The 19,906-nt window shown below is 33.4% G+C and overlaps 1 protein-coding gene across 3 annotated transcripts in view; it reads left to right on the plus strand.

Annotated features, from left to right (window-relative positions):
• The window catches only part of LOC126736573 (ankyrin repeat domain-containing protein 6), a 138,249-nt gene that overhangs the window by 89,980 nt on the left and 28,363 nt on the right, over window positions 1-19,906 (plus strand). Inside the window, exon 1 of one of the 3 annotated variants that reach the window (XM_050441004.1) lies at window positions 7,960-7,978. The exons of the other annotated variants lie outside the window; for them this stretch is intronic. The gene's annotated coding sequence lies outside the window, so the exon portion shown is untranslated. Of the gene's footprint in view, window positions 1-7,959; window positions 7,979-19,906 lie in introns of those variants that run through there. 3 annotated transcript variants of the gene reach the window in all.

The following is a 19,906-nucleotide window of genomic DNA, read 5'->3' on the forward strand; positions in this document are numbered from 1 at the left end:
TTTGTTTAATAGACTGGCTAAAAAGAGGTGACAAGTCTGTGAGTACTGGAAGTGTTTAGAATATTTTGTAAGATGCTTGGATTTTAGTCCGCGGTCAATTTTTTTATATTATTTTCTTGTGATATTATTTTCTTTCTAAAAATTGACATTTTCGAAAGAAAAATAAAAAATAGTATAAAACATGGGGTTTTACGTATATTTAAAATGATTACATAGATAGACAATATAAAATTTTGCCATTTAAACATGTATATCATGCGACAATAAATATGACATAGGCGCACGGACTAGTTAGTGCGGCATCTGCGACACATCAAAGATTCTAATAGATCTCTGAACTGGACTTTATCTATTTTTTTCCAAATACTCTTTAAAGTTTTATGGTGCATATCCAGTTCCTCTACAACACTTCTGCTTGATCGTGTTGAATCTAAAACTAAAGCACTACAATTAATTTCTTCCCGCCGTTCTATCTCCTGGACCCTTTCAATAGGTGGTTCTTGAGCTTTTATGTGACAATTTCTACATTCTTGGAGGCAAAAAGATGTCTCCAAATTTGACACGACATTTAAAGTAGTTTTAGCACAAGAAATAGATCGATTTTCAAAATTTACTGAGAATAAATCCCTGCATTGTACTACCGAATTGCCTCCAGAAAACCCATTTAATCAACTGAACTTTAAGTACTCATTTAATCAACTCAACACTGTAGTATGCAAACACACAGCAAAATGAAGTCTGCTGATTGCGCCATGCCGAAAATAGCAAATCATACGATCGAAATCCACCCCGCCCCTGATCAACCAGAAAGTAAGCGAAAAGCGGTGTTGCCATTTATAATGCCTATGTGTAGTCTTCTATTCGCCAACCTGTATAGTTTTACGTAAATATAATAATACTATAACATTAGTTAACAGTAAAAAGAGTTTTTCAAAAACAAAACACCTTAAAATTTGAAGTGAAGGCTGGAATTGCCAACGTAACATTAGTCCTACCGGCAAGCACTGGAAATTCTTATTTAAAAATTAAAGCAAAGAGAATAGTTTATACCAAGGCCACGAGGGCGCTACCAGCGCTGTATCGATTGTTTTTCATCAGCTTGACCAGCGCGAGCCGGTTTTTGGCATCATTTTTTCTTATAATTCTTGGTATAATTGGTGCCAGTTTTGGGTTCTTTTGATTATTCAACAGATTTTGATTATTTCCATTATAATTAAAATGGTCTTTATTTGTTGTGTTTCTAGTTGCAAAAACTATTATAAGGACGCTTAAGTGTATTCTTTTCCAAGGAAGCAATCTGTAAGTAGGTACATACAGTGCTATTAATAATTTTTCCAATTTTATTAAATTTTTTGCCTAGTAATTTTATGCTTGTGTTTTGGAAATATGAAAAATAATGATTAAGTAAGATGAATAAATAACAAATTAACTGTTCCCTTTTAAGGTTTTTTTTAACCAATTGTTTTTTTAAGTTTTTTTTTGGTTTGTCTGCCTTGCGGGCAGCCGCCTTTCATCCTGGCCTCGACACGACAGTCTCCCAGTGTAGCACTGATCTTCCAGTCTTCCAGCGCCGTTTTGACCCACCTGACAAGATGAGCCGGAGTGCGGGTCAGGAGATTGGTGGGTCTCCTTCATTCCAGATCAGGAGTGTCTGTTTTTGTTTTATCAAATGCTCCTTCCACGTCAAAGAAAAGAGAAAGTACTATTTCCTTATTCTCTATGGCTTTTTCAGCTTTGCTCACTACAGAGTGAAGTGCCGTTTCCGTCGACTGCCCTTTCGTGTAGGCATGCTGATTTCTATGTAGTGGCGATTCTATTGGAATCTCCTCTGTTATATACCTGTCTATAAGCCTTTCTATAGTCTTTAATAGAAATGATGTCAGGCTTATTGCCCTAAAGGACTTTGGTTGACGGTAGTCTTTCTTGCCCGGTTTTGGGAAAAAGACCACACTTGCCGCCCTTCATGTTAGTAGAACATACCCCATTGCAATGCTGGCCTCAAAAACTCTTTAAGTAAAGCAATGTGGTTTCGAGACCTACTTGCAACATCATGGGTATGATTCCGTCAGGTCCCGTAGCCTTATATGGACTAAACTCACCCACTGCCCAAGCTATGGCTTCGTTTGTTACTATGTTTTTAACGAGGTTCCAGTCCGACTCCGGATCTGGTTCCTCGCTCCATGGTGCAGCATTTCCTTCTCCAGGAAAGTGAGTTTTAAGGAGAAGCTCGATGCTCTCTTCTTTGTTTGAGGTCCATAGTTCACCTTTTTTCAGGCATCCTATCTCGGTTTTCCTGTCAAAGCCCAGTAGCTTCAGAAGACGGGCTGTGTCTGAGAGAGATTCCATCCCTCCACAGAACTTGTGCGAGCAGTCTCTTTTGCATCGTCGAACTTCGTCTATGAATTTCCTTCTAGCTGTTAAGTATAAATCGCAGTTCTCTTGAGTTCCCCCCTTGATAGCGCGCTGGTGCGCCTTTTTACGTCTTTTTTGAGGCGGTTTAAAATGTCATTCCACCAGGGCAATCTCTTGTTGACAACTCTCCTGGGAGGACATGTGGCCTCATAAGAACTGATAAGTATACTGTTTAGCCATACTACTTCTGTATCTAGTTTTTCTTTGGAGGATATGGCTCCACCTAGAGTCCCATGGACTGAACAAGACCCTTTTTAAATTTGGTCCAGTCGGTAGCCCTCGGGTTTTTCTTGACGGATTGTTCCTCCTTATCCGAACCGATTTCGAATCGGATCATTCTATGGTCGGACATCGTTATGTCCTGTGATACCCTCCAGTTTTCAACCCTTTCCGCAAATGACCGTGTTACCAGCGTTATGTCGAGAACCTCTTGTCTAACTCTATTGACAAAAGTCGGTTCCGCATTTATGTTTGTTACCTCAAGGTTTACCGATATATTCTCGATATATATATTCTAATAATGCCGTACCCCTCGCGTTGGTATCCGTACTTCCCCATACAATGTTGTGCGCCATTGCGTCACACCCCGCGATTAATGGAAAACCACTATCCCTACTGTATTTTATTAACCTTTTAGTTCTTCCGTCTGGGGAAGTTATCCATTATCATACGGAAGATATAAACTGCATATTATTAACTTATATTTTGTGCCACTTACCTACAGCTCTGCTGGAGTACACACTCCAGCAGAGCTGCCGTAGCATCGTTGGAGCTTACTTGTGGTAAAGGGGATGAAGTTGTAACTTTCCTTAGTGTCATTCGCGATTGACCTGGCGTTTGCATGTTGAGAGAACTCTCGTCTGAGTTATCAAATGTATATTCCTAATACGAAATGTCTCCACCTCATTCGTCTTACATGTTCAGGGCTACATATTTTGGATACTTTACTGCGACTTTATAATAACGTAATACTGTTTGTTTAGTTGGGGCACCCTGTTCATATGTTTGAAATATTTGTCTTACAACGCAGATGGATAAGAGTGATTAATACTCTCAACTATAGACAGTGTCGCAGTTTTCATTTTAGAAAACTTAGAATTCTTACCCTGCCTTATGTCTATTTTCTCCTGTGACTCCTTTTTGTTTATGGAGAATCCGTAAAAATATATGACATGTTGAAATTCACTCACACTATGGCTCCTTGGTAATGTGGTATCTCAGGCTACACAATTCCCTAATAGCACTTCTTACTATGGATTACAGTTTTTCAATGTGTTGCATGACTCTGTTAAAAGTTTGTTCTTTTCTGCATTTAAGGCCAGATTTAGGAGTATCTAATTGGAAAAGCCTTTTATTCGTTTGAGGACTTTAACTCCAATCATGCTGTTTGGACTAACTCAATCCAATCTTATCTCCTGAGACCTGATTCATTTGTGCCTTGGGTTGTATTTTTTATTTCTAATTGCATCGTTACTTTTAAGTAATTTTATCTGGAAATAATTTTTAGTGAACCGTTTTATTGTATTTTTTAGATATATGTATTTGCATGTTATATTTGTTGATTTGTGTGGAAAAGTGCTTTGCTTATATATTTACCAGATGAATAAATTAAAACTGATCATTACTTATGTCTTGTTTTGCACCTGCATTAGTGCCCCCTTTTACAGTTACAAACATATGCATAACGGATTAAATAATTTTCTGGTAAATTATTATTGTCCCTCTGGCATTCGCCGTTAAAATTTGCTCACGTCAACCGTAAGATCAAGTGAACGTAAGAATTTACACAGTTTAATTGATCTTGAATAGAGTTTCACGTTTAACGATAAAAAACTTGATTTTATATCCATCCGAAGCTCATTCGCGCCACAAAGGTGGAACCTTTGAACTTTACATAAAGGAAGTCGAGGGCACCAACGGCAGCTTTAACAACGATTTATGTTGGTCATTGCTACGACATGGCATGTGGGACTGACACACGAGAGATAAACATTAGTTTTCTTTTAAATTCGACTTGATTTACAGAGATATCGTATGAGGAATTATGGGCACGTACGTGAAGAGGCATTAAGAGGGTATAACGGCTGCTTAAAAAACAGTAAAAGAGAAGAGATATGTCTACAAAATGTCATTTTATTATCATATTTTGCATTAAATTTAATGATTTTCGAATAACATATTTGAGATTTCTGGGTCTGAGATGGATAAAACACGTAGATATTGATTATTTGATGTTTTTATTGTGAAATTAAATTTTCTGCGGTGATCTCTACACACAATGAAAAACATTACTTTTAATTCAATTTCCCGCAATATTTGGATTTCTAATAAAGAATATTAAAAATGCGTGAATTTTTATTTTTCTATCGTACCTCATTTTTCAATAATTACGAAAATTGTTTTGAAATTATAGTATTCTTATGAGGTTATGATCATTAGTACCATTTTATTCGAATTTTTTGGGATTTATAGGTAAAAGTAGAGAAAAATATTTTTTTGTAATCACTTCTGCGGCATTTCATGTTCCAATTATTGCTCGAATTGACAGATGATAAGAACAATTTTCTTATTAATAAGCATAATTTTATTCGAACCGCTCATTATTTCTTAATTATTAGCAAATTGTCTCGAAATTGAAGTGTTGTTGTGTGGTTATAACCACTATAGACAATGGGTCTGATATATAGAATAATGTAAAAAAATAAAAGAAAAACAACTTTTTGGTTACTCACGAAAGTTTTTTTGGTATAAGATTAACAACTAATATACACCCGTAAATATTAGTGTATTCATTCATCCTTTATAATCCCTCCAAATATTTCCTACAAGTTTGTCTACATTCCTTGTAATTAAATTTTCAAAGGAAAATGTGAAGAGAATCGAAATATTGATTTTTTGTAAGTATTCCTAACTTTATAATGTTGATATAATTCGAAACATGTATGATTTTTGTTGTGCAACCTTCTGGGGCTGTAGCTTGAAGCAGCTGAGTTTTGGGAATTTTAGGTTATATTTTATTTAAAAAGTTCATTCAGATTTAGCATTAAAATGCCCAAAATAACGTGTATTGCGTAAAACACTCAAGACCCTCATAAGTACCTGTAATATATTTATTTTTAGGGACCCTGTATACTTGTATATGCCTAAAAGCCAGTCATAAAACCATATTTTCCTTTTAAAGACAATTCGTTTAAAACCAAGAATGTGGTCTTCACAGTTCAAATTATTAATACGGTAAATAAGACACATATAACAATGGGCTTTATTATTAGATCTACCATAAGTTTTAATATAGAATATTTGTCCGAAAGTAATTTTTAATATTTTTATATTAACAAGACTGGAATACAGTAATATTGTATGGTCTCCTGGATAAGAGGTATCGAATAAATTTGGGAGATTATCCTTAAAAAACCGGCAGATTAAATTGTTCGTTTATATGTATAAAAGATTATTAATAGAATATAAATATTGTAACGAAATTCGGAAACACACTTTTATTGTCAACGTCAAAAACACTAACCTAACTCTCCTTGACTGTCGTTTAATTGTTTCCAAGGTAAAAACTGACTAAACAATTAAGTTCTGGGAATTTGATTTTATTTGTTAATACTGTAACGAAAATCAGGAATACACTTTTGGTTGGCAACCTCAAAAACTCTAACCTAGCATGCGTTGACTTGTCATTTAATTGTTTTCAAAGCAAAAAACTGATGACGAAAATGTCACGAAGCGCGTCCTTTGTAAGGCCCGATGAAAGAGTTTCGAAATATTTAGAATTATCTTCATTGTTTTTGCCAAAAGAGACCAATAATTTTAGAAGAATACTGACAGTCAAAGCAAGCAAGTATACAAATTCTAGAAAATTAAAACTACAGGTATTTACAATAATATGACCTAAATAACCTAAATTGGGGTTAAAATGGAACTCTCAAACAAGATGAACTACTTAAAAACTAAACACTATAGATAAAAATAATAAACCAAACGTAAGTAGAACCCTAAATAAACCCTACGAATCAACTTTAACTACAGAATACTAATAAAATAGTACAAAAACTAGGAGAATAACTAACATATTTACATTCTCATAATAATATTATGTAAATTATTCTTTTAGTTTTTGTACTATTTTGTAGTTAAAAGTTCATTAGTAGGGTTTATTTAGGGTTCTTCTTAGATTTAACTTGCTTTGCTTGTGTCTAGTTTTTAAGTAGTTCATTTTGTTTGAGGGCCCCATTTTGGCCCCAATTTAGGTTATATTATTCAATAATATTTCGTTTATTCGTAAATCCTTGTATTTTACATTTTTTAGAATTTGAATACTTGCTTGCTTTGACTGTCAGTATTCTCTAGAAATTATTAGCCTCTTTCGGCGAAAACAATGATGGGAGTTCTAAACATTTCTAAATTGTTCCATAAGGCTTTAAAAGGGACGCATTTCGTGACATTTTCATCAGTTTTTTGCCTTGAAAACAATTAAACGACAAGTCAACGCGAATTAGGTTAGAGTTTTTGAGGTTGCCAACCAAATGTGTGTTCCTGATTTTCATTACAGTATTAACAAATAAAATCAAATTCCCAGAACTTCTCTCAGTACTGCCATTCTTTATAAATAATGAAAATACAAGGCAAAAAAAAGACTTTCGACCTAGAGTTTTCTAGAACGAATATTTATAAGAATTGACCAATTTGTGTGTAAATATTTTGATACTTTTGCTAGTGGTTCAGACTTGGCTATGATTAAGTTGAATATTTTTATAAAAATAATTGCAGATAGACTTTTTACTTCCCAGAATTAGACCTAATGGGCAGTAAAACTAGTTTATATTTCATACTTATTCGTTTATGTAGTTTTGTTTTCATTAAGATCATAGGTTAACCTAGTTTGTTCTTATGTTTAGTTAATATGTCTATTAAAGATGTTATAGTGAGTATCTGTAACTGTCCTCTGGCTGTTAATACGGGTAAAGACCTAAATTCACGATGGCGCCTATTATCATACGTCCTAGTGCCACGCCCAATTTAAAATTGTTATTGACTCCCCTCTTAAAGAATTCTGAAGAACCAAATGACTGAACCGTATGTAGATGGATGGTGTTGGTATAATGCGGATATACAAAATGCTCGCGCAGTCTCGTGTTTTTCTCTTGTTTTTAATGGGTTCCTCTTTGTATCTGTTACTGTTATTTAATATATTCTACGATCTTTGTTCGTAGTCGGATTAATTACCATAAAACGTCAGGGACCCACACCGTCAGACCAGTTAAAACCAATTCGTATGTAGGAGTATGAAAATCTGATGGTCTTTATTTGGCAATTTTTCGGCCCATTGCCCGCGATGGGTTCGGCCTAATAATGGCTTAACCCATATGGTCGGCCAAAATAAAAGCAAATAAATTCGCAAAGATAATTTTAGTCTTATCTAGAAAATCTATCGGCACGGTATTCAGCAGAAAATCGTTATCCTTATACCAAAAAGTGAAAAATTGGTAACGGGAAGTAATGGTGCAGTGTGCTAACGGGTCCGGTTGCAAATTAGTAGTTTCGGTTGATTTCTGATAAAGTAAGTTGGAAATTATAGGGGAAAATAAGTAATATACAGTCTGTCGTAGAAAAACACTTGAATTTTGCGAAATTTTTTTGTTAAGCCAATAATTTTTTTTCGGTACTAGCTTGAGCGGAAAAAATTTAAACTCGTGCACATTTTATGGAGTCCTGTACATTTCGTAGCTAAAGTTACTTTGCATTAACATTTCGTTTTCAACGAAATATCACGAGTTGACAGTTGGTTAACAAGTGACCGTTAACATTATTTAAATGCAAAATGATCTAGATTCGAAGGCCATTTCATCTAAAACTAATTCTTCCACAATTATTTATTTTCTTCCACAATTTACTACCTGATTACCATAGATTCCATGTTAGTGGTGAATTTCCTCTTCAACGCTCATCATCAAGAACCAGCCAAAATTTAAGTGTGTTATACCATTGTGCTAAATATTGTCACCATTTTTTCAAAGCCATCAGTAATAATCCATATAACTTAATTTCTTCTTCTGAATTCTCTTTCGATGTCTCGCTACCAACAAACCAGGAAAAAAATTATCCTTGAGGCCTTGTTAATTGTGTAAAACCACTGTGTTAATAACAATTTTCAACAGCATAATAAATTTAATTTTATTATTTAATTTTTATGAAAGTTGGTAATAATGGACTTCTTCTTCTTCTTCTCCTTCTTCTTTTAGGCAATTACTGGAGCCAGTATTTCTCGATTTTGCACCAATCGGAATAGTTCTGCGTTGCGAATTCCGATCCATTAACACTGCTTTCTTATCACTCCTCTGAGACTTTTTCTAAGACCTTTGCTAACTGTATCTAGCAGCATACGTGTTGCGTTAGCCCTGTTTAATTTCGTTGCTAACATAACATCCAAGATACTTAAGCTGCGTTATTCCGTCTATATTTTTCTTAGCAATTTGTAATGCAACATCAAGGTGTGGTTGTCGATTGAATACTATACATTTTGTATGTTATTTATGTTAAGCCCCATTCAATGTCGTTCTGCGTTTACACAGCTTAGTAGATGTTGCTGGTCATTTAGGATGACAGTGTCATCAGCATATCATATCATATTTATCCCGTATATATTATATATTCTCCTGAACATTTTGTTTGAATTTATATTAAAAAGTAGTGGTAACAGTATGCAGCCTTGTCTGACATCTCGTAGAATTTGCCTTTCTTCGGTAAGCTTTCCATTTAGTCGTATTGCTGCTTCTTGTTCCCACAGCAGGGGCTGTCCACGTGTTCTCGTATTTTTTAAGATGTCTATAAGCTTTCTGTGTTGTATTCTGTCGAATGCCTTCTCGTAATCAACGAAACAGACAAAAACGCCCTTGCGCTATTTTTGTAGTAATATATTTAGAGCAAACAGTGCCTCTCTAGTTCCCAAAGCGTTTCTAAAACTAAGGTAATTTTAGTATTAGATTTTTATAAAAAATGGTGATAATAGAGTCAGTCCGTCGCTCACCATCAACAAACCAGCAAAAATTCAGGCCATTACTTAACAGCCAATAAAACTTATTGACATTTTTTTATGGAAATTCTGTTTCAGGCCTTATTAATTGAATCAAATCCATATAATTTTTTAAAAGCTACACGTGTTTCGCTCCTATCGGAGCATCATTAGGCCTAAAAAATACATTAATATATTTTGCAAAAGCAATGGGGTCTTGCCTCTCTCCTCTTCTGAGTGAGATTTTTATGCACCATTTGGAGAAAAGGATTGTCAATAGGAAGCTCAATGGGAATGTCAATTTGGTGCTTTTCTCACTATACAGAGGAGATACGTGGATGATATTTTTGTGGTATGGAATGGAAATTATCTAGAATTAGCGGATTTCCTCATTTCTATAAACTCTCTTCACGCAAATATCTCGTTTACCATTGAAAAAGAAAGAGATGAAAGGTTACCTTTTCTTGATGTGCTTGTTTCAAAAAATACCAACAAACTTGAATTTGAGATTTACCGCAAACCCACCACTACGGACAACGTCATTCAATACTCCTCAAACTCCCCTTATTCCTACATATTTGCCTTTTGTAATTCCCTTTTCTATCGCCTTTTCAACATCCCCCTTTCTAGAGAAGCTTTCCTTGATGAACTAAATATAATTAAACATATTGCTTTTAATAATGGTTTTCCACTTCATATAATTAATCGCCTTTATTCTAAATTCTATAATAAATACAAACTCACCTACAACTTAATCCATCTTAATAATGAAAATAGTCACCTTTTTAGATCACTGTCATTTTTTGGTAATATTTCTTTTCAGCTTGCAAAGTTTTTCAAGTCTACAAATCTCACAATTGCTTTTAAAACTACAAACAGTTTAAAAAGGCAGCTAGTTAGTACAATAGGTAAGGCAGATTTCTTTTCAAAATCAGGGGTGTATTCATTAAGATTTAATGACTGTAATGCCATTTACATAGGGCAATCGGGTAGAAAAATTTCCAGCAGAATAAAGAATCATACAAGTTTGGTGAACATGTACAGGGATACTGACATGATTGAAACTAAATCGGCGTTTGCAAATCATTTATTGGCCTCCTCACATGGTTTTTCTTTAACTCAGGGAGCGGATATTTTGCATGAGTGCATAAAAGGCAAAAAACTGGACTTGTTGGAAAAAATGGAAATAACTAAAGCTAAGAAGAGCCCTGTCCTTGTGTGTGTGAACGATATTTTCAGGTTTGAACCTCTCTCAAAGAATTTAAAAAGTCTTTTCCTTTTCGATTTTATATATTTTCAGTTTTTATTGTTAAGATTGTTTACTTATATTCACACTTATTAGTATAGTTCGGATTGTTCCCCATTTTTGATTATGGTTACTTGGTGGCCTATGGGTTAGACGCGCGCCTGTTGGTTGATGGATCGTTCCCCACTGGTGACATTTTACATTATTACTTTTTTATTTTTTAAGCATAAATTTTTATCTATGGTGAGAATTGTTAACTTAACCTAGCTTTTCTTTTGTTGTTAGTTGTAATGTGATCTGTGTAGGTCTAGGTAATGAGTTTTATCATAATTTATAAGCGTTCGTTTTGTGAAAAATATCTTAATGTATTTTTTAGGCCTGATGATGCTCCGATAAAAGCGAAACACGTCTAGCTTTTAAAAAATTATATGGATTTGATGAGACGGTGACTTTGTGTTCTTACCTTTGTTTTTTTTTCGTTTGGTCTCCTAGAAAAAAATGGATGATACGTTTCTACTTATTAATTGTGTTAAATTGTTAAATGGTGCCCTTTTTTCAAAGCTAACAGTCAACAGCTTATAAAACTTAATTTTATTATCAAACTTATTTTTTATAATATGGTACTTTCATTGCAAACCCCTTTACCCCCCACTTTTCACTTGGTGGTTTTAATACATTATGTTAATTTAATCATATCTACCAAATGTCTGCTACTACAATCGAATTACCATTAGTTAAACTGGATAACAAGAAGGGAAGAAGTCCTAGTGGAGTTTTAAATAGGCTTAAAAAAATGCTGCTATTTCCTTTTTTTCCATTTTTTTATATCTTCAATAGGCTCCTATTTTTTGGAACTTTCTCAGGTGACTTGAAGTTATCTCATTACTATCCTATTTTGAATCCGGGAATAAAAATTATGAAACTAATTTTCGTCCCATTAGTATCCTGTTTGCAATTCCGAAGCTGTTCAAGCGTTTGGAAGAGGTGCTCTTATCTGGCATATTTCAGTTGATACAGATTTGTTGATTTTTAACAACTATGTATTTAAATCTTTTAGTGATGGTAATGAAATACTGAATGAAATATTGAAGATTTTTGGTAGATTTCCTCCTCTCAGAATGGGTTGGTGCTCTAGAGATATATGAATACACTGTTTTCCTGGCGCAAGTTAATATCATTTGATATAGGAAACCAAAATTAGAAAAGTTTGCGTTTTTAAAGTACTTCTTTAAAGATCTACCGTCCTTGTTAATATGTTATTGGTGGTATCCTTTTGAAGCATCCTGACTCAGTCAAGGATTTGGGTGTCTTTTTGGACCCAAGTCCTATTTTCTTCCATCACGTTAAACATTCTATAAATACAGCTTATAAACTGTCTGGAAAAGATCCTGCAAGGACGTAATAATGTATCAGCATTAAAGACACTAGTGAGGTTTAAACTTGATAAGGTTAAAACTGAAAGCTGATCCATCTTGAGATTGTTGAGAATCTTTAGCACAAGTTCATCAGGGTTTCTAGATATGGCTTTTATGAAGTTGGTTCTACCTGCTCAGAGACCTATTAAAGTATTAACTCCTTATCAAGTAGAATGCAGTTAGTTGATGCTTGTTTGACGAAGTCTAGAATGTCAGAACCTTTTTTCTTTACGTATCCTCTCATACCGCTTCTTTATATTCCTTTTGAAAAACAACGTATTTACTAAATAGTCCTATTAATAGAATAGCTTCTGGAGTGAATAATTTCCAAAAGCTTTTGATTTTTGATACTTCTTTAAATAATTGTGAGTATTTATCTAGGACCCCACTCTTTAGATTAAGCTTAGCGATGTATAGTTTATTAGTATTATACTTAGTACTTAAAATTACTGTTAATTGTTAATATATACTTGAAATTTTTTACGTTTACGATAAATAAACAAATAAAGTTTTTTATAGAAATTTGGAACAATATGAAGTTGAATTTTCTATGTCTTTTACTACTTATAAAACAGCCAAAAGTTTTAGATCATATCAACTATCTAAAACCACTGTGTTTAATAATTGTCAATGTCAATTTTCAACAGCCTGTAAAATTTCAACTTATCAACCGATTGTTATAAAAATTGGAAATGCTGAAGTTGAATGAACTATCTGTCACCTATTGTCATTCAACACTAAGCTAATAGGTATAACAATTTCGATATTTCTTCAAAGCCAATTTAAAAAAGTTGAAGCAAAAACAATTACGCATATTATCATATATTAATAATTTGTCACACCAAGAAACGACAGTTTTAAAGCATTTTAATGTTCTCGTTGACAACATACTAGAGATGTTCTTCCAAAAATACCTATTTTAAGGTTAGGGTTACGTATATATGTGTAGCTCATTAGTAATGCTAATAATAGACATCATTGTTTCATTGACAAACTTACAGCGAATGTTTTTGAAGTACGATGTCATATGATACTTAAAATTTATAAATTCCCAAGAAATATTTAGTATGATGTCATATGATATTCATAAAGGTGCGAGCGTAAAATTTATGATTTTTGGCAGGGAGTCCTGGTATAAAAATCAAAGTTTATGCAGCGATAAAACCCATTTTACCAAGAAATAATGTACGAACCCTCTACTCCAACACCAAGAAATATTTAGTATGATGTCATATGATATTCATAAAGGTGCGAGCGTAAAATTTATGATTTTTGGCAGGGAGTCCTGGTATAAAAATCAAAGTTTATGCAGCGATAAAACCCATTTTACCAAGAAATAATGTACGAATCCTCTACTCCAACACCCATATACCCACATTTTTTCCTATTTAATTTATATGCCTGTCGATGCACTTTATTTACACTTAATTTTACCTTAAAAGCGCGTAATTTTATGTCTAATTTCACATCGCAGTCCGTTAACGAGAACTCATTTACTCGATGGTAGAAAACTCGTTTTTTCTATATAAAGATAATGACTTCAGCCAGTTTAAACGCAGAAAATCCTTAGTTTTTCTATAATAAACGATGTTGTTTGTATGAGAATATGCCGACAAATGTTGGTCAAGATATAAAAAAAAACACTTTTTAAAGGCGCATCCTGTTCACAATAGATAAATCATATATACAGACAAAAAGTGAATATTTAACTAATAGAAATCGATACATTATCGTTCGATGTTGATTTTGGCAAATGTACTATAGAATGCTGTGCTAAATAAACCATAGTTCAAAGGAAATTGAGACCGAATATTAAAAATTACTTTTGGAAAAGGTTTGTGATTGAAGTTTATTTATTTATTATTTTTGCAAAAACTAATAAACGTACAAGAAATTGTTTTACTTCATTAAAAAGCCTGACCTTCTCTTTAAAAAATGATGTAACAAACTCGTCGATACCTGTTATACTAAGCAAGTATAACAGGTAAGAAAAAATAATTTCTCTTAATAATATATTAGGTATTGAGTCCTAATTTTTTCAAAAAAATATTAGTTTTGGAAATAGGAAAATAATGCATAAGTAGCAAAACATGTTTTAAAAAAGTTTAAGTTTTATTGAAAAAAATAGTGTTACCATATCTGGTCGATATTAACCATATGCGTTGGGTAATATCGACCATGCGATATAAAACGAGAAAAACAGTATAAACGCCTTTGTTTGCTTATAACTTTTAATAGGTATAAAATAAACATAATTCTGGAAAACAAATTACTTTATAAACTAAATAAACTTAAATATAATATACTCAAATAAACACTGAAAAATTACCACTTTAGGGTTAGCAAAAATGACATATAGACACCTGTGTGATTTCTACCCCCCCACATTCAGCGTGCGAAGATTTTCCACAACGACAGGTCACCCACCATTCCTTATATTTTCCAAATTCCGTACATATGACGGCATGGTTCAGTCGCTTCTTCCAGTTTTTGTACTTTCTTTGTATTCTTTTTTTCTTCGTTCTGATTACCACTGCTTATTATTTTTCTTTTCGTTCCTTTAGATTCTACTTCTTTCTTTCTGGCTTTCATTTTGTCCTTAACTTCCAATTCTTCTTTGTTGGGAGTTGAAGTAAAGAATTGAGAGTGCGCTTTCTTTCGGCTATTTTCTACCGATCTTAAAAAGCATGGCATTAGTTGAATATCTTCAAATGAGATAGTTGTACCAATAGTCCTGTCTGGTTCATTATCGGTGTCCTCATCGGTGAAAGAGATTAGACTTGCTTCCGAATCGCTGGAATCACTATCACTTTTATTTTGCTGTGGCTTCTTGAACTGACACAATCCAGATGGCCCTGATTGAGGTTCGTTCATACCAGTAGTTGATGGGCATATGTTGTTTTTTCTTTGTCGATATTGTTATATTTCTTGCTTAATGTTTTGTTTTTTACTTTTTCTTGTGTTTCGTTTCCTTCCTCTTCTTTAATGGCAAAAAATTCTTTTTCATTTATTACCTCTCAATTCATTGGGAATATGCCTGTGGTCTCAAATCCTTTTACACCTTTTTCTATTGTAGCTGTTTTATTGTATGCTTTTTTAAATAATTCAGCAATATCTGTCTGATCAATTTTTTGATAATTTCGAGCCTTTAAAAAATAATCACACTCACGATTATACGTGGTTTTTAAGGGCGCAAAAAAGCAAACATCTAATGGCTGCAACCTGTGTGATGTGTAAGGAGGTAGGATTACTATGTCTATTCCATTTTCTCTATAAAAGTTGTAAACATTTAATGTGCACTGGCTGCAATGCTTGTCGATAATAAGTAAGACCCTATCATTAATTGAGCGCTTAGTGTGTGTAGCAAAATGTTGAAACCATTCCAAAAAGAGATCTTCATTGATCCACCCATTTTTAGAATTTTTGTAAATTGCATTTACTGTGCCATTTTTCGTAAGCTCATACTTCATTCTTGCTCTGCCAAATATAAACATAGGGGGAATATAATCCCCCGCAGCACTCATGGCACAAAGCACAGTAACTAGTTTTCCACGCTCCCCACTCGTAATGGCGCCAACTTGTCGTTGTCCTTTGACAGCTCTGAATTTATGATTTTCATACGCTTGAGAGAGGTTCGTAAAAAATAAATCAACTTCTTTCTTGTTAAATCCCTTAACTCGATTTAGCGATGTACTTTCAGGTCTTCTAAGGGAGATATGAGGATGACGTTTAGAGAAACCATAATACCAATTATTGCCACATACTCCTTTTTTCTTATTGAAGTTATTAGGTATATTATTAGATTGTGCAAATTGAAACGCAATTTTCTTGACTTGAAACCTAGACAACCCATAAAACATTTTAGACATTTTAATTATATAGTTTGCTAGGTCTTCCTCTTGAACAGGACTTCATACTGTCTGCCTTCCAAGGCGCTTTTTTACATTATCAACTTTTTCCCTAAGATGGTCTTGTAGAGTTCCATAGGGCACATTATAGGTTCTGGCGGCCTTCCTTATGCCTAAAGTATTATTTTGAACTGCATTAATGGCTGACGTCATGTCTTCAATATTCCAGGAAGCTCGATTCGTTTTCCTGTGGTATTTAAAAGGCATGTTGAAACAAATCTATTAAGAGGAAAAAAAACTTTGTTAATAATCAGGTAAAACCGATCAGTGTGGTCGATTTTACCCGGCATTATAGTTTGATTACATTAACCTAACCTACAAAAAATCAAAAAGTTTTACATGGAAAAATTTATAAAATCTATATACAGGGTGTTCCGAAATTACTATTGGTTACATTATCTCAATATTTTACCAGCCGCATCTTTGCCTAAAAATAAGACAAATAGTCAATATACAGTATGGTTCAAAAGTGCATCGCCAGTGCACATACATTTTGGCAAAAGTGCATTTGCCAAAATGTATACAGGGTCGTGTAAAATAAGTGGTCGGTAAAGTTTAAATTGATAAAACTTTTTTTCTAGCAACTCTGTGATAATTTTGGTATTAGAATTGAAAAGAACAAACATTTTTACATAAAAAAGGTGCTCTTGTCTAATTTCGATAGGAGCTTCCGTTTTCGAAAAAATTAGATGTAAATGTTTTGCAAAGAGAACGCGTAAGTTGTTTTGGTAACAGTTAATAAAATTAAAAAGCATCTTAAAAATCCATTGGGGATAAACATGACCTAAGACTATCACAAATACTTTATTTAAGAACAAAAATTGTTTTTTTTTATGTAATTGAATAGGTAAAAAAAGGAACAATTAATTTATTACGTAAAAAAAAACATAAAAACACCAAACAAAAAAGCACAAATTACAACAAATGTTCAAAGTGTTTTCCATTTTGCTGAAGACACAATCTTGCCCTACGCGTTATTACGCGAGTAGCCCTTAAAACAAAAAATAAATTTCTCTTTATTTCATTAACAGCCCAATTAATCCTTTGCATCAGTTGTTCACGGGTATTTATCTCCACGGCATATACCAACTCATTTAAATGTCCCCATAAATAATATTCTAACGAAGTTAGATCTGGAGATCGAGGAGGCCAATTTATAGGACCACCTCGACCAATCCAACGTTCAGGAAAATGGTTATTCATCCACTCACGCACATTGCGACCAAAATGAGCAGTCTTGTTGAAAAATCATGTTTTGGCGTAAGATAAGAGGAACTTCTTCGAGAAGCTCCACAAGATAATTTTCCAGCATATGAAGATAATTCTTCGAAGTTCGCCGATTGGGTAATTCTATCGGGCCAATAAGTTGGTCCCCGATTAATCCCGCCCACAAATTTACCGAAAACCTTCTTTGAAAATTACTACGCCTTATGGCTCTTGGATTTTGATCTGCCCAAAAATGCATATTATGCATGTTAAATGAACCATTTCGTGTGAAAGTGGCTTCGTCCGTCCATAAAATGGAAGGAATTAAGTTTGGATTATTAATTACCCATTGACAAAATTGGATCCTCAACGGAAAATCGTCTGGCTCTAAATCTTGGATCCGCTGGTAATGAAACGGATGTAACCCTTGGGATCTTAGCATTCTTCCAATCTAATAAAAATTAAATTACTATTGTAACATGGCCTGGTCGGTATTGTCCGTCTGGTCGGTTTTCCCCATATTACCCCTAATATGCATTTTAAATGAAAAAAACAGAAATAGTTCAGTTTTTCACTTTTAAATCAGGCCGTCGCAAATGAAAATCTAGCTTAATATATAATCGTATATTATCCATATATTATCCTATATTATAGTCGTTAAAAGAATATATAAGACCGTCGTTGAATTTAATATAAGGGCCGCCATTTCGATAGTGTGCTTAAGAGCTGTGGAAAAAAGCCCTTTTATTATCATTGAAAAAACGTTAAAGATGCCTAATTTTGACGGTGAACAACATAATAATCCACTATTGTCGGTGTATTGACGTAAGTCTTGCCAGTTGGGCGGGAAATTTGAATTTCAATAAATTTATTTACTCTTGTAATATAAATTAATGTATATTAAGTGCTTAAATAATTAATTTATATTTTTCATGTACAAAAACGGCGTATTTTTTTGGCATTAAGTGATTTATAGTTTAAGTTTTAAAAAAATGGTTAATTTTGACGTTTACGAGCACCATAATTGTTAATATATCCGGTGTGTAGTAGACGCACGTCTTCGCAATTTGGCGGGTTTATTTGGAAACTGTTTATTTAGATTTACAAAAAGTTAAAAATTTTACAGTATTTTTACAAAAAGTTAAAAAAAATCGCTTACGCCAATAAAAAGTCTGATCTTTTTCAAAGAAAAAAAATAAGGTTTTAAGCTCGCCTCTAGCTCTTATACTAAGCTAGGAGTCTTAAATGTTTGGTAAGAAAGTCGTAACAGCAACATTTATAAAATTAATATGAGAGCCGCCATTTTATTTTTCAAAGTTTAGGCTTTTCGATAATAGACAAGAAGTTCAAGAAAAAAAAGGCGCAATTTTGACATTTAAGAACATAATGTTGACGCACGTTTTAGCATTTGGGCGGCAAATTTAAATTTCATTTCTGTAAGTTCATATGGTTACATTATATGATTTGATTGAACCCGTTTGGCACTGCTTGTTTTGACGTTGGAAAGCGCATACGTCTACAATTGGCCAGGAATTTCAATGTTTTATAAGTTTATTTATAAAATTATTACGCAAGGAATTTGTTATATTTTAAATTTTATGTTTTTATTTTATATTTTAATTTTTATTTTTTTTTGGGGCGATATAATGAATTAAAATTTGTTTTAATTAAGTTATGATTGTTTACTTTTTTGCTAATAGCTTGGTCCGATACATTAAAATTTGGAATTTATGAATAATTATAAAGACAAATTGTTTACACGCCATGAAACAAATCTAACAATACACGTATTTACGTCGCAAGAGCCACAAGACAATAAATTATAACTGTTCTAACTTTTCAAAAAAAAAAACGGTTAATTGAGGTTAATAGCGATAGAAGCAATGTCGCGGCATACATTTCAAGAAAACTTACAAGTTTTATTATAATATATATTAAACGTGGTACATACGCAAGACACAATTTAACTAAAAATAACGTGCGTTCCTTGGAAGCAATTAAAGCAAAAAACATGACGGCATTTCATAAATATGTCGCCGTAAAGGCCGGATTTATGACCATTTGATTTTTTTTTAGCATTAGTGTCGTTTACTGTACAGTTTAGTCATACGACCGGGGTGTACATAAGTAAATCCCTTCAGCCTTACGATATATTTATATATTCCAATTAAAACTCGCTCTAGCTACTATGTTTGTTTGAATTCCAAGGCCAAAGTGTTTTAAATGAATTATTAGTGGCCTGCCGTGTGGTAAATAGTAATTAACAGTTGGTATTACCACTAATCAATGACTGCCATGAATGTCAAATGTCACTACTGTTATTAGTCAAGAGTGCAGATGTATCCATGTTTGTAGTTGTCATCTGTCAATATAAATAGATGTTGGCATTACCACTTTCCTTGAGTACACACCACGAACTTATAAATATACCTGGACTGCTAATGCATATGGTCACGATACCCAAAAATGACCACTGCATGGTGGCCGCCATTTTTATAGTGGTTGTGTCCTTTTGATGTTGGTCACTCTGAACATTTTCAGTGTTGCCAACAAAAAATATATTAAATAATGTAGTAATAAAGTTGACGACGCTGACGTTTGACGTGTGAATATAGTGGATTGCCTAGTTTTTGGCGATTTGTAAACGACGCTTGGGTATATCGTCTGGAGCAGGCGATGTATCTTTCTCCTTATTTAATAC

Source organism: Anthonomus grandis, chromosome 1 (assembly GCF_022605725.1).
Source record: "Anthonomus grandis grandis chromosome 1, icAntGran1.3, whole genome shotgun sequence".
Classification (NCBI taxonomy): Eukaryota; Metazoa; Arthropoda; class Insecta; order Coleoptera; family Curculionidae; genus Anthonomus; species Anthonomus grandis.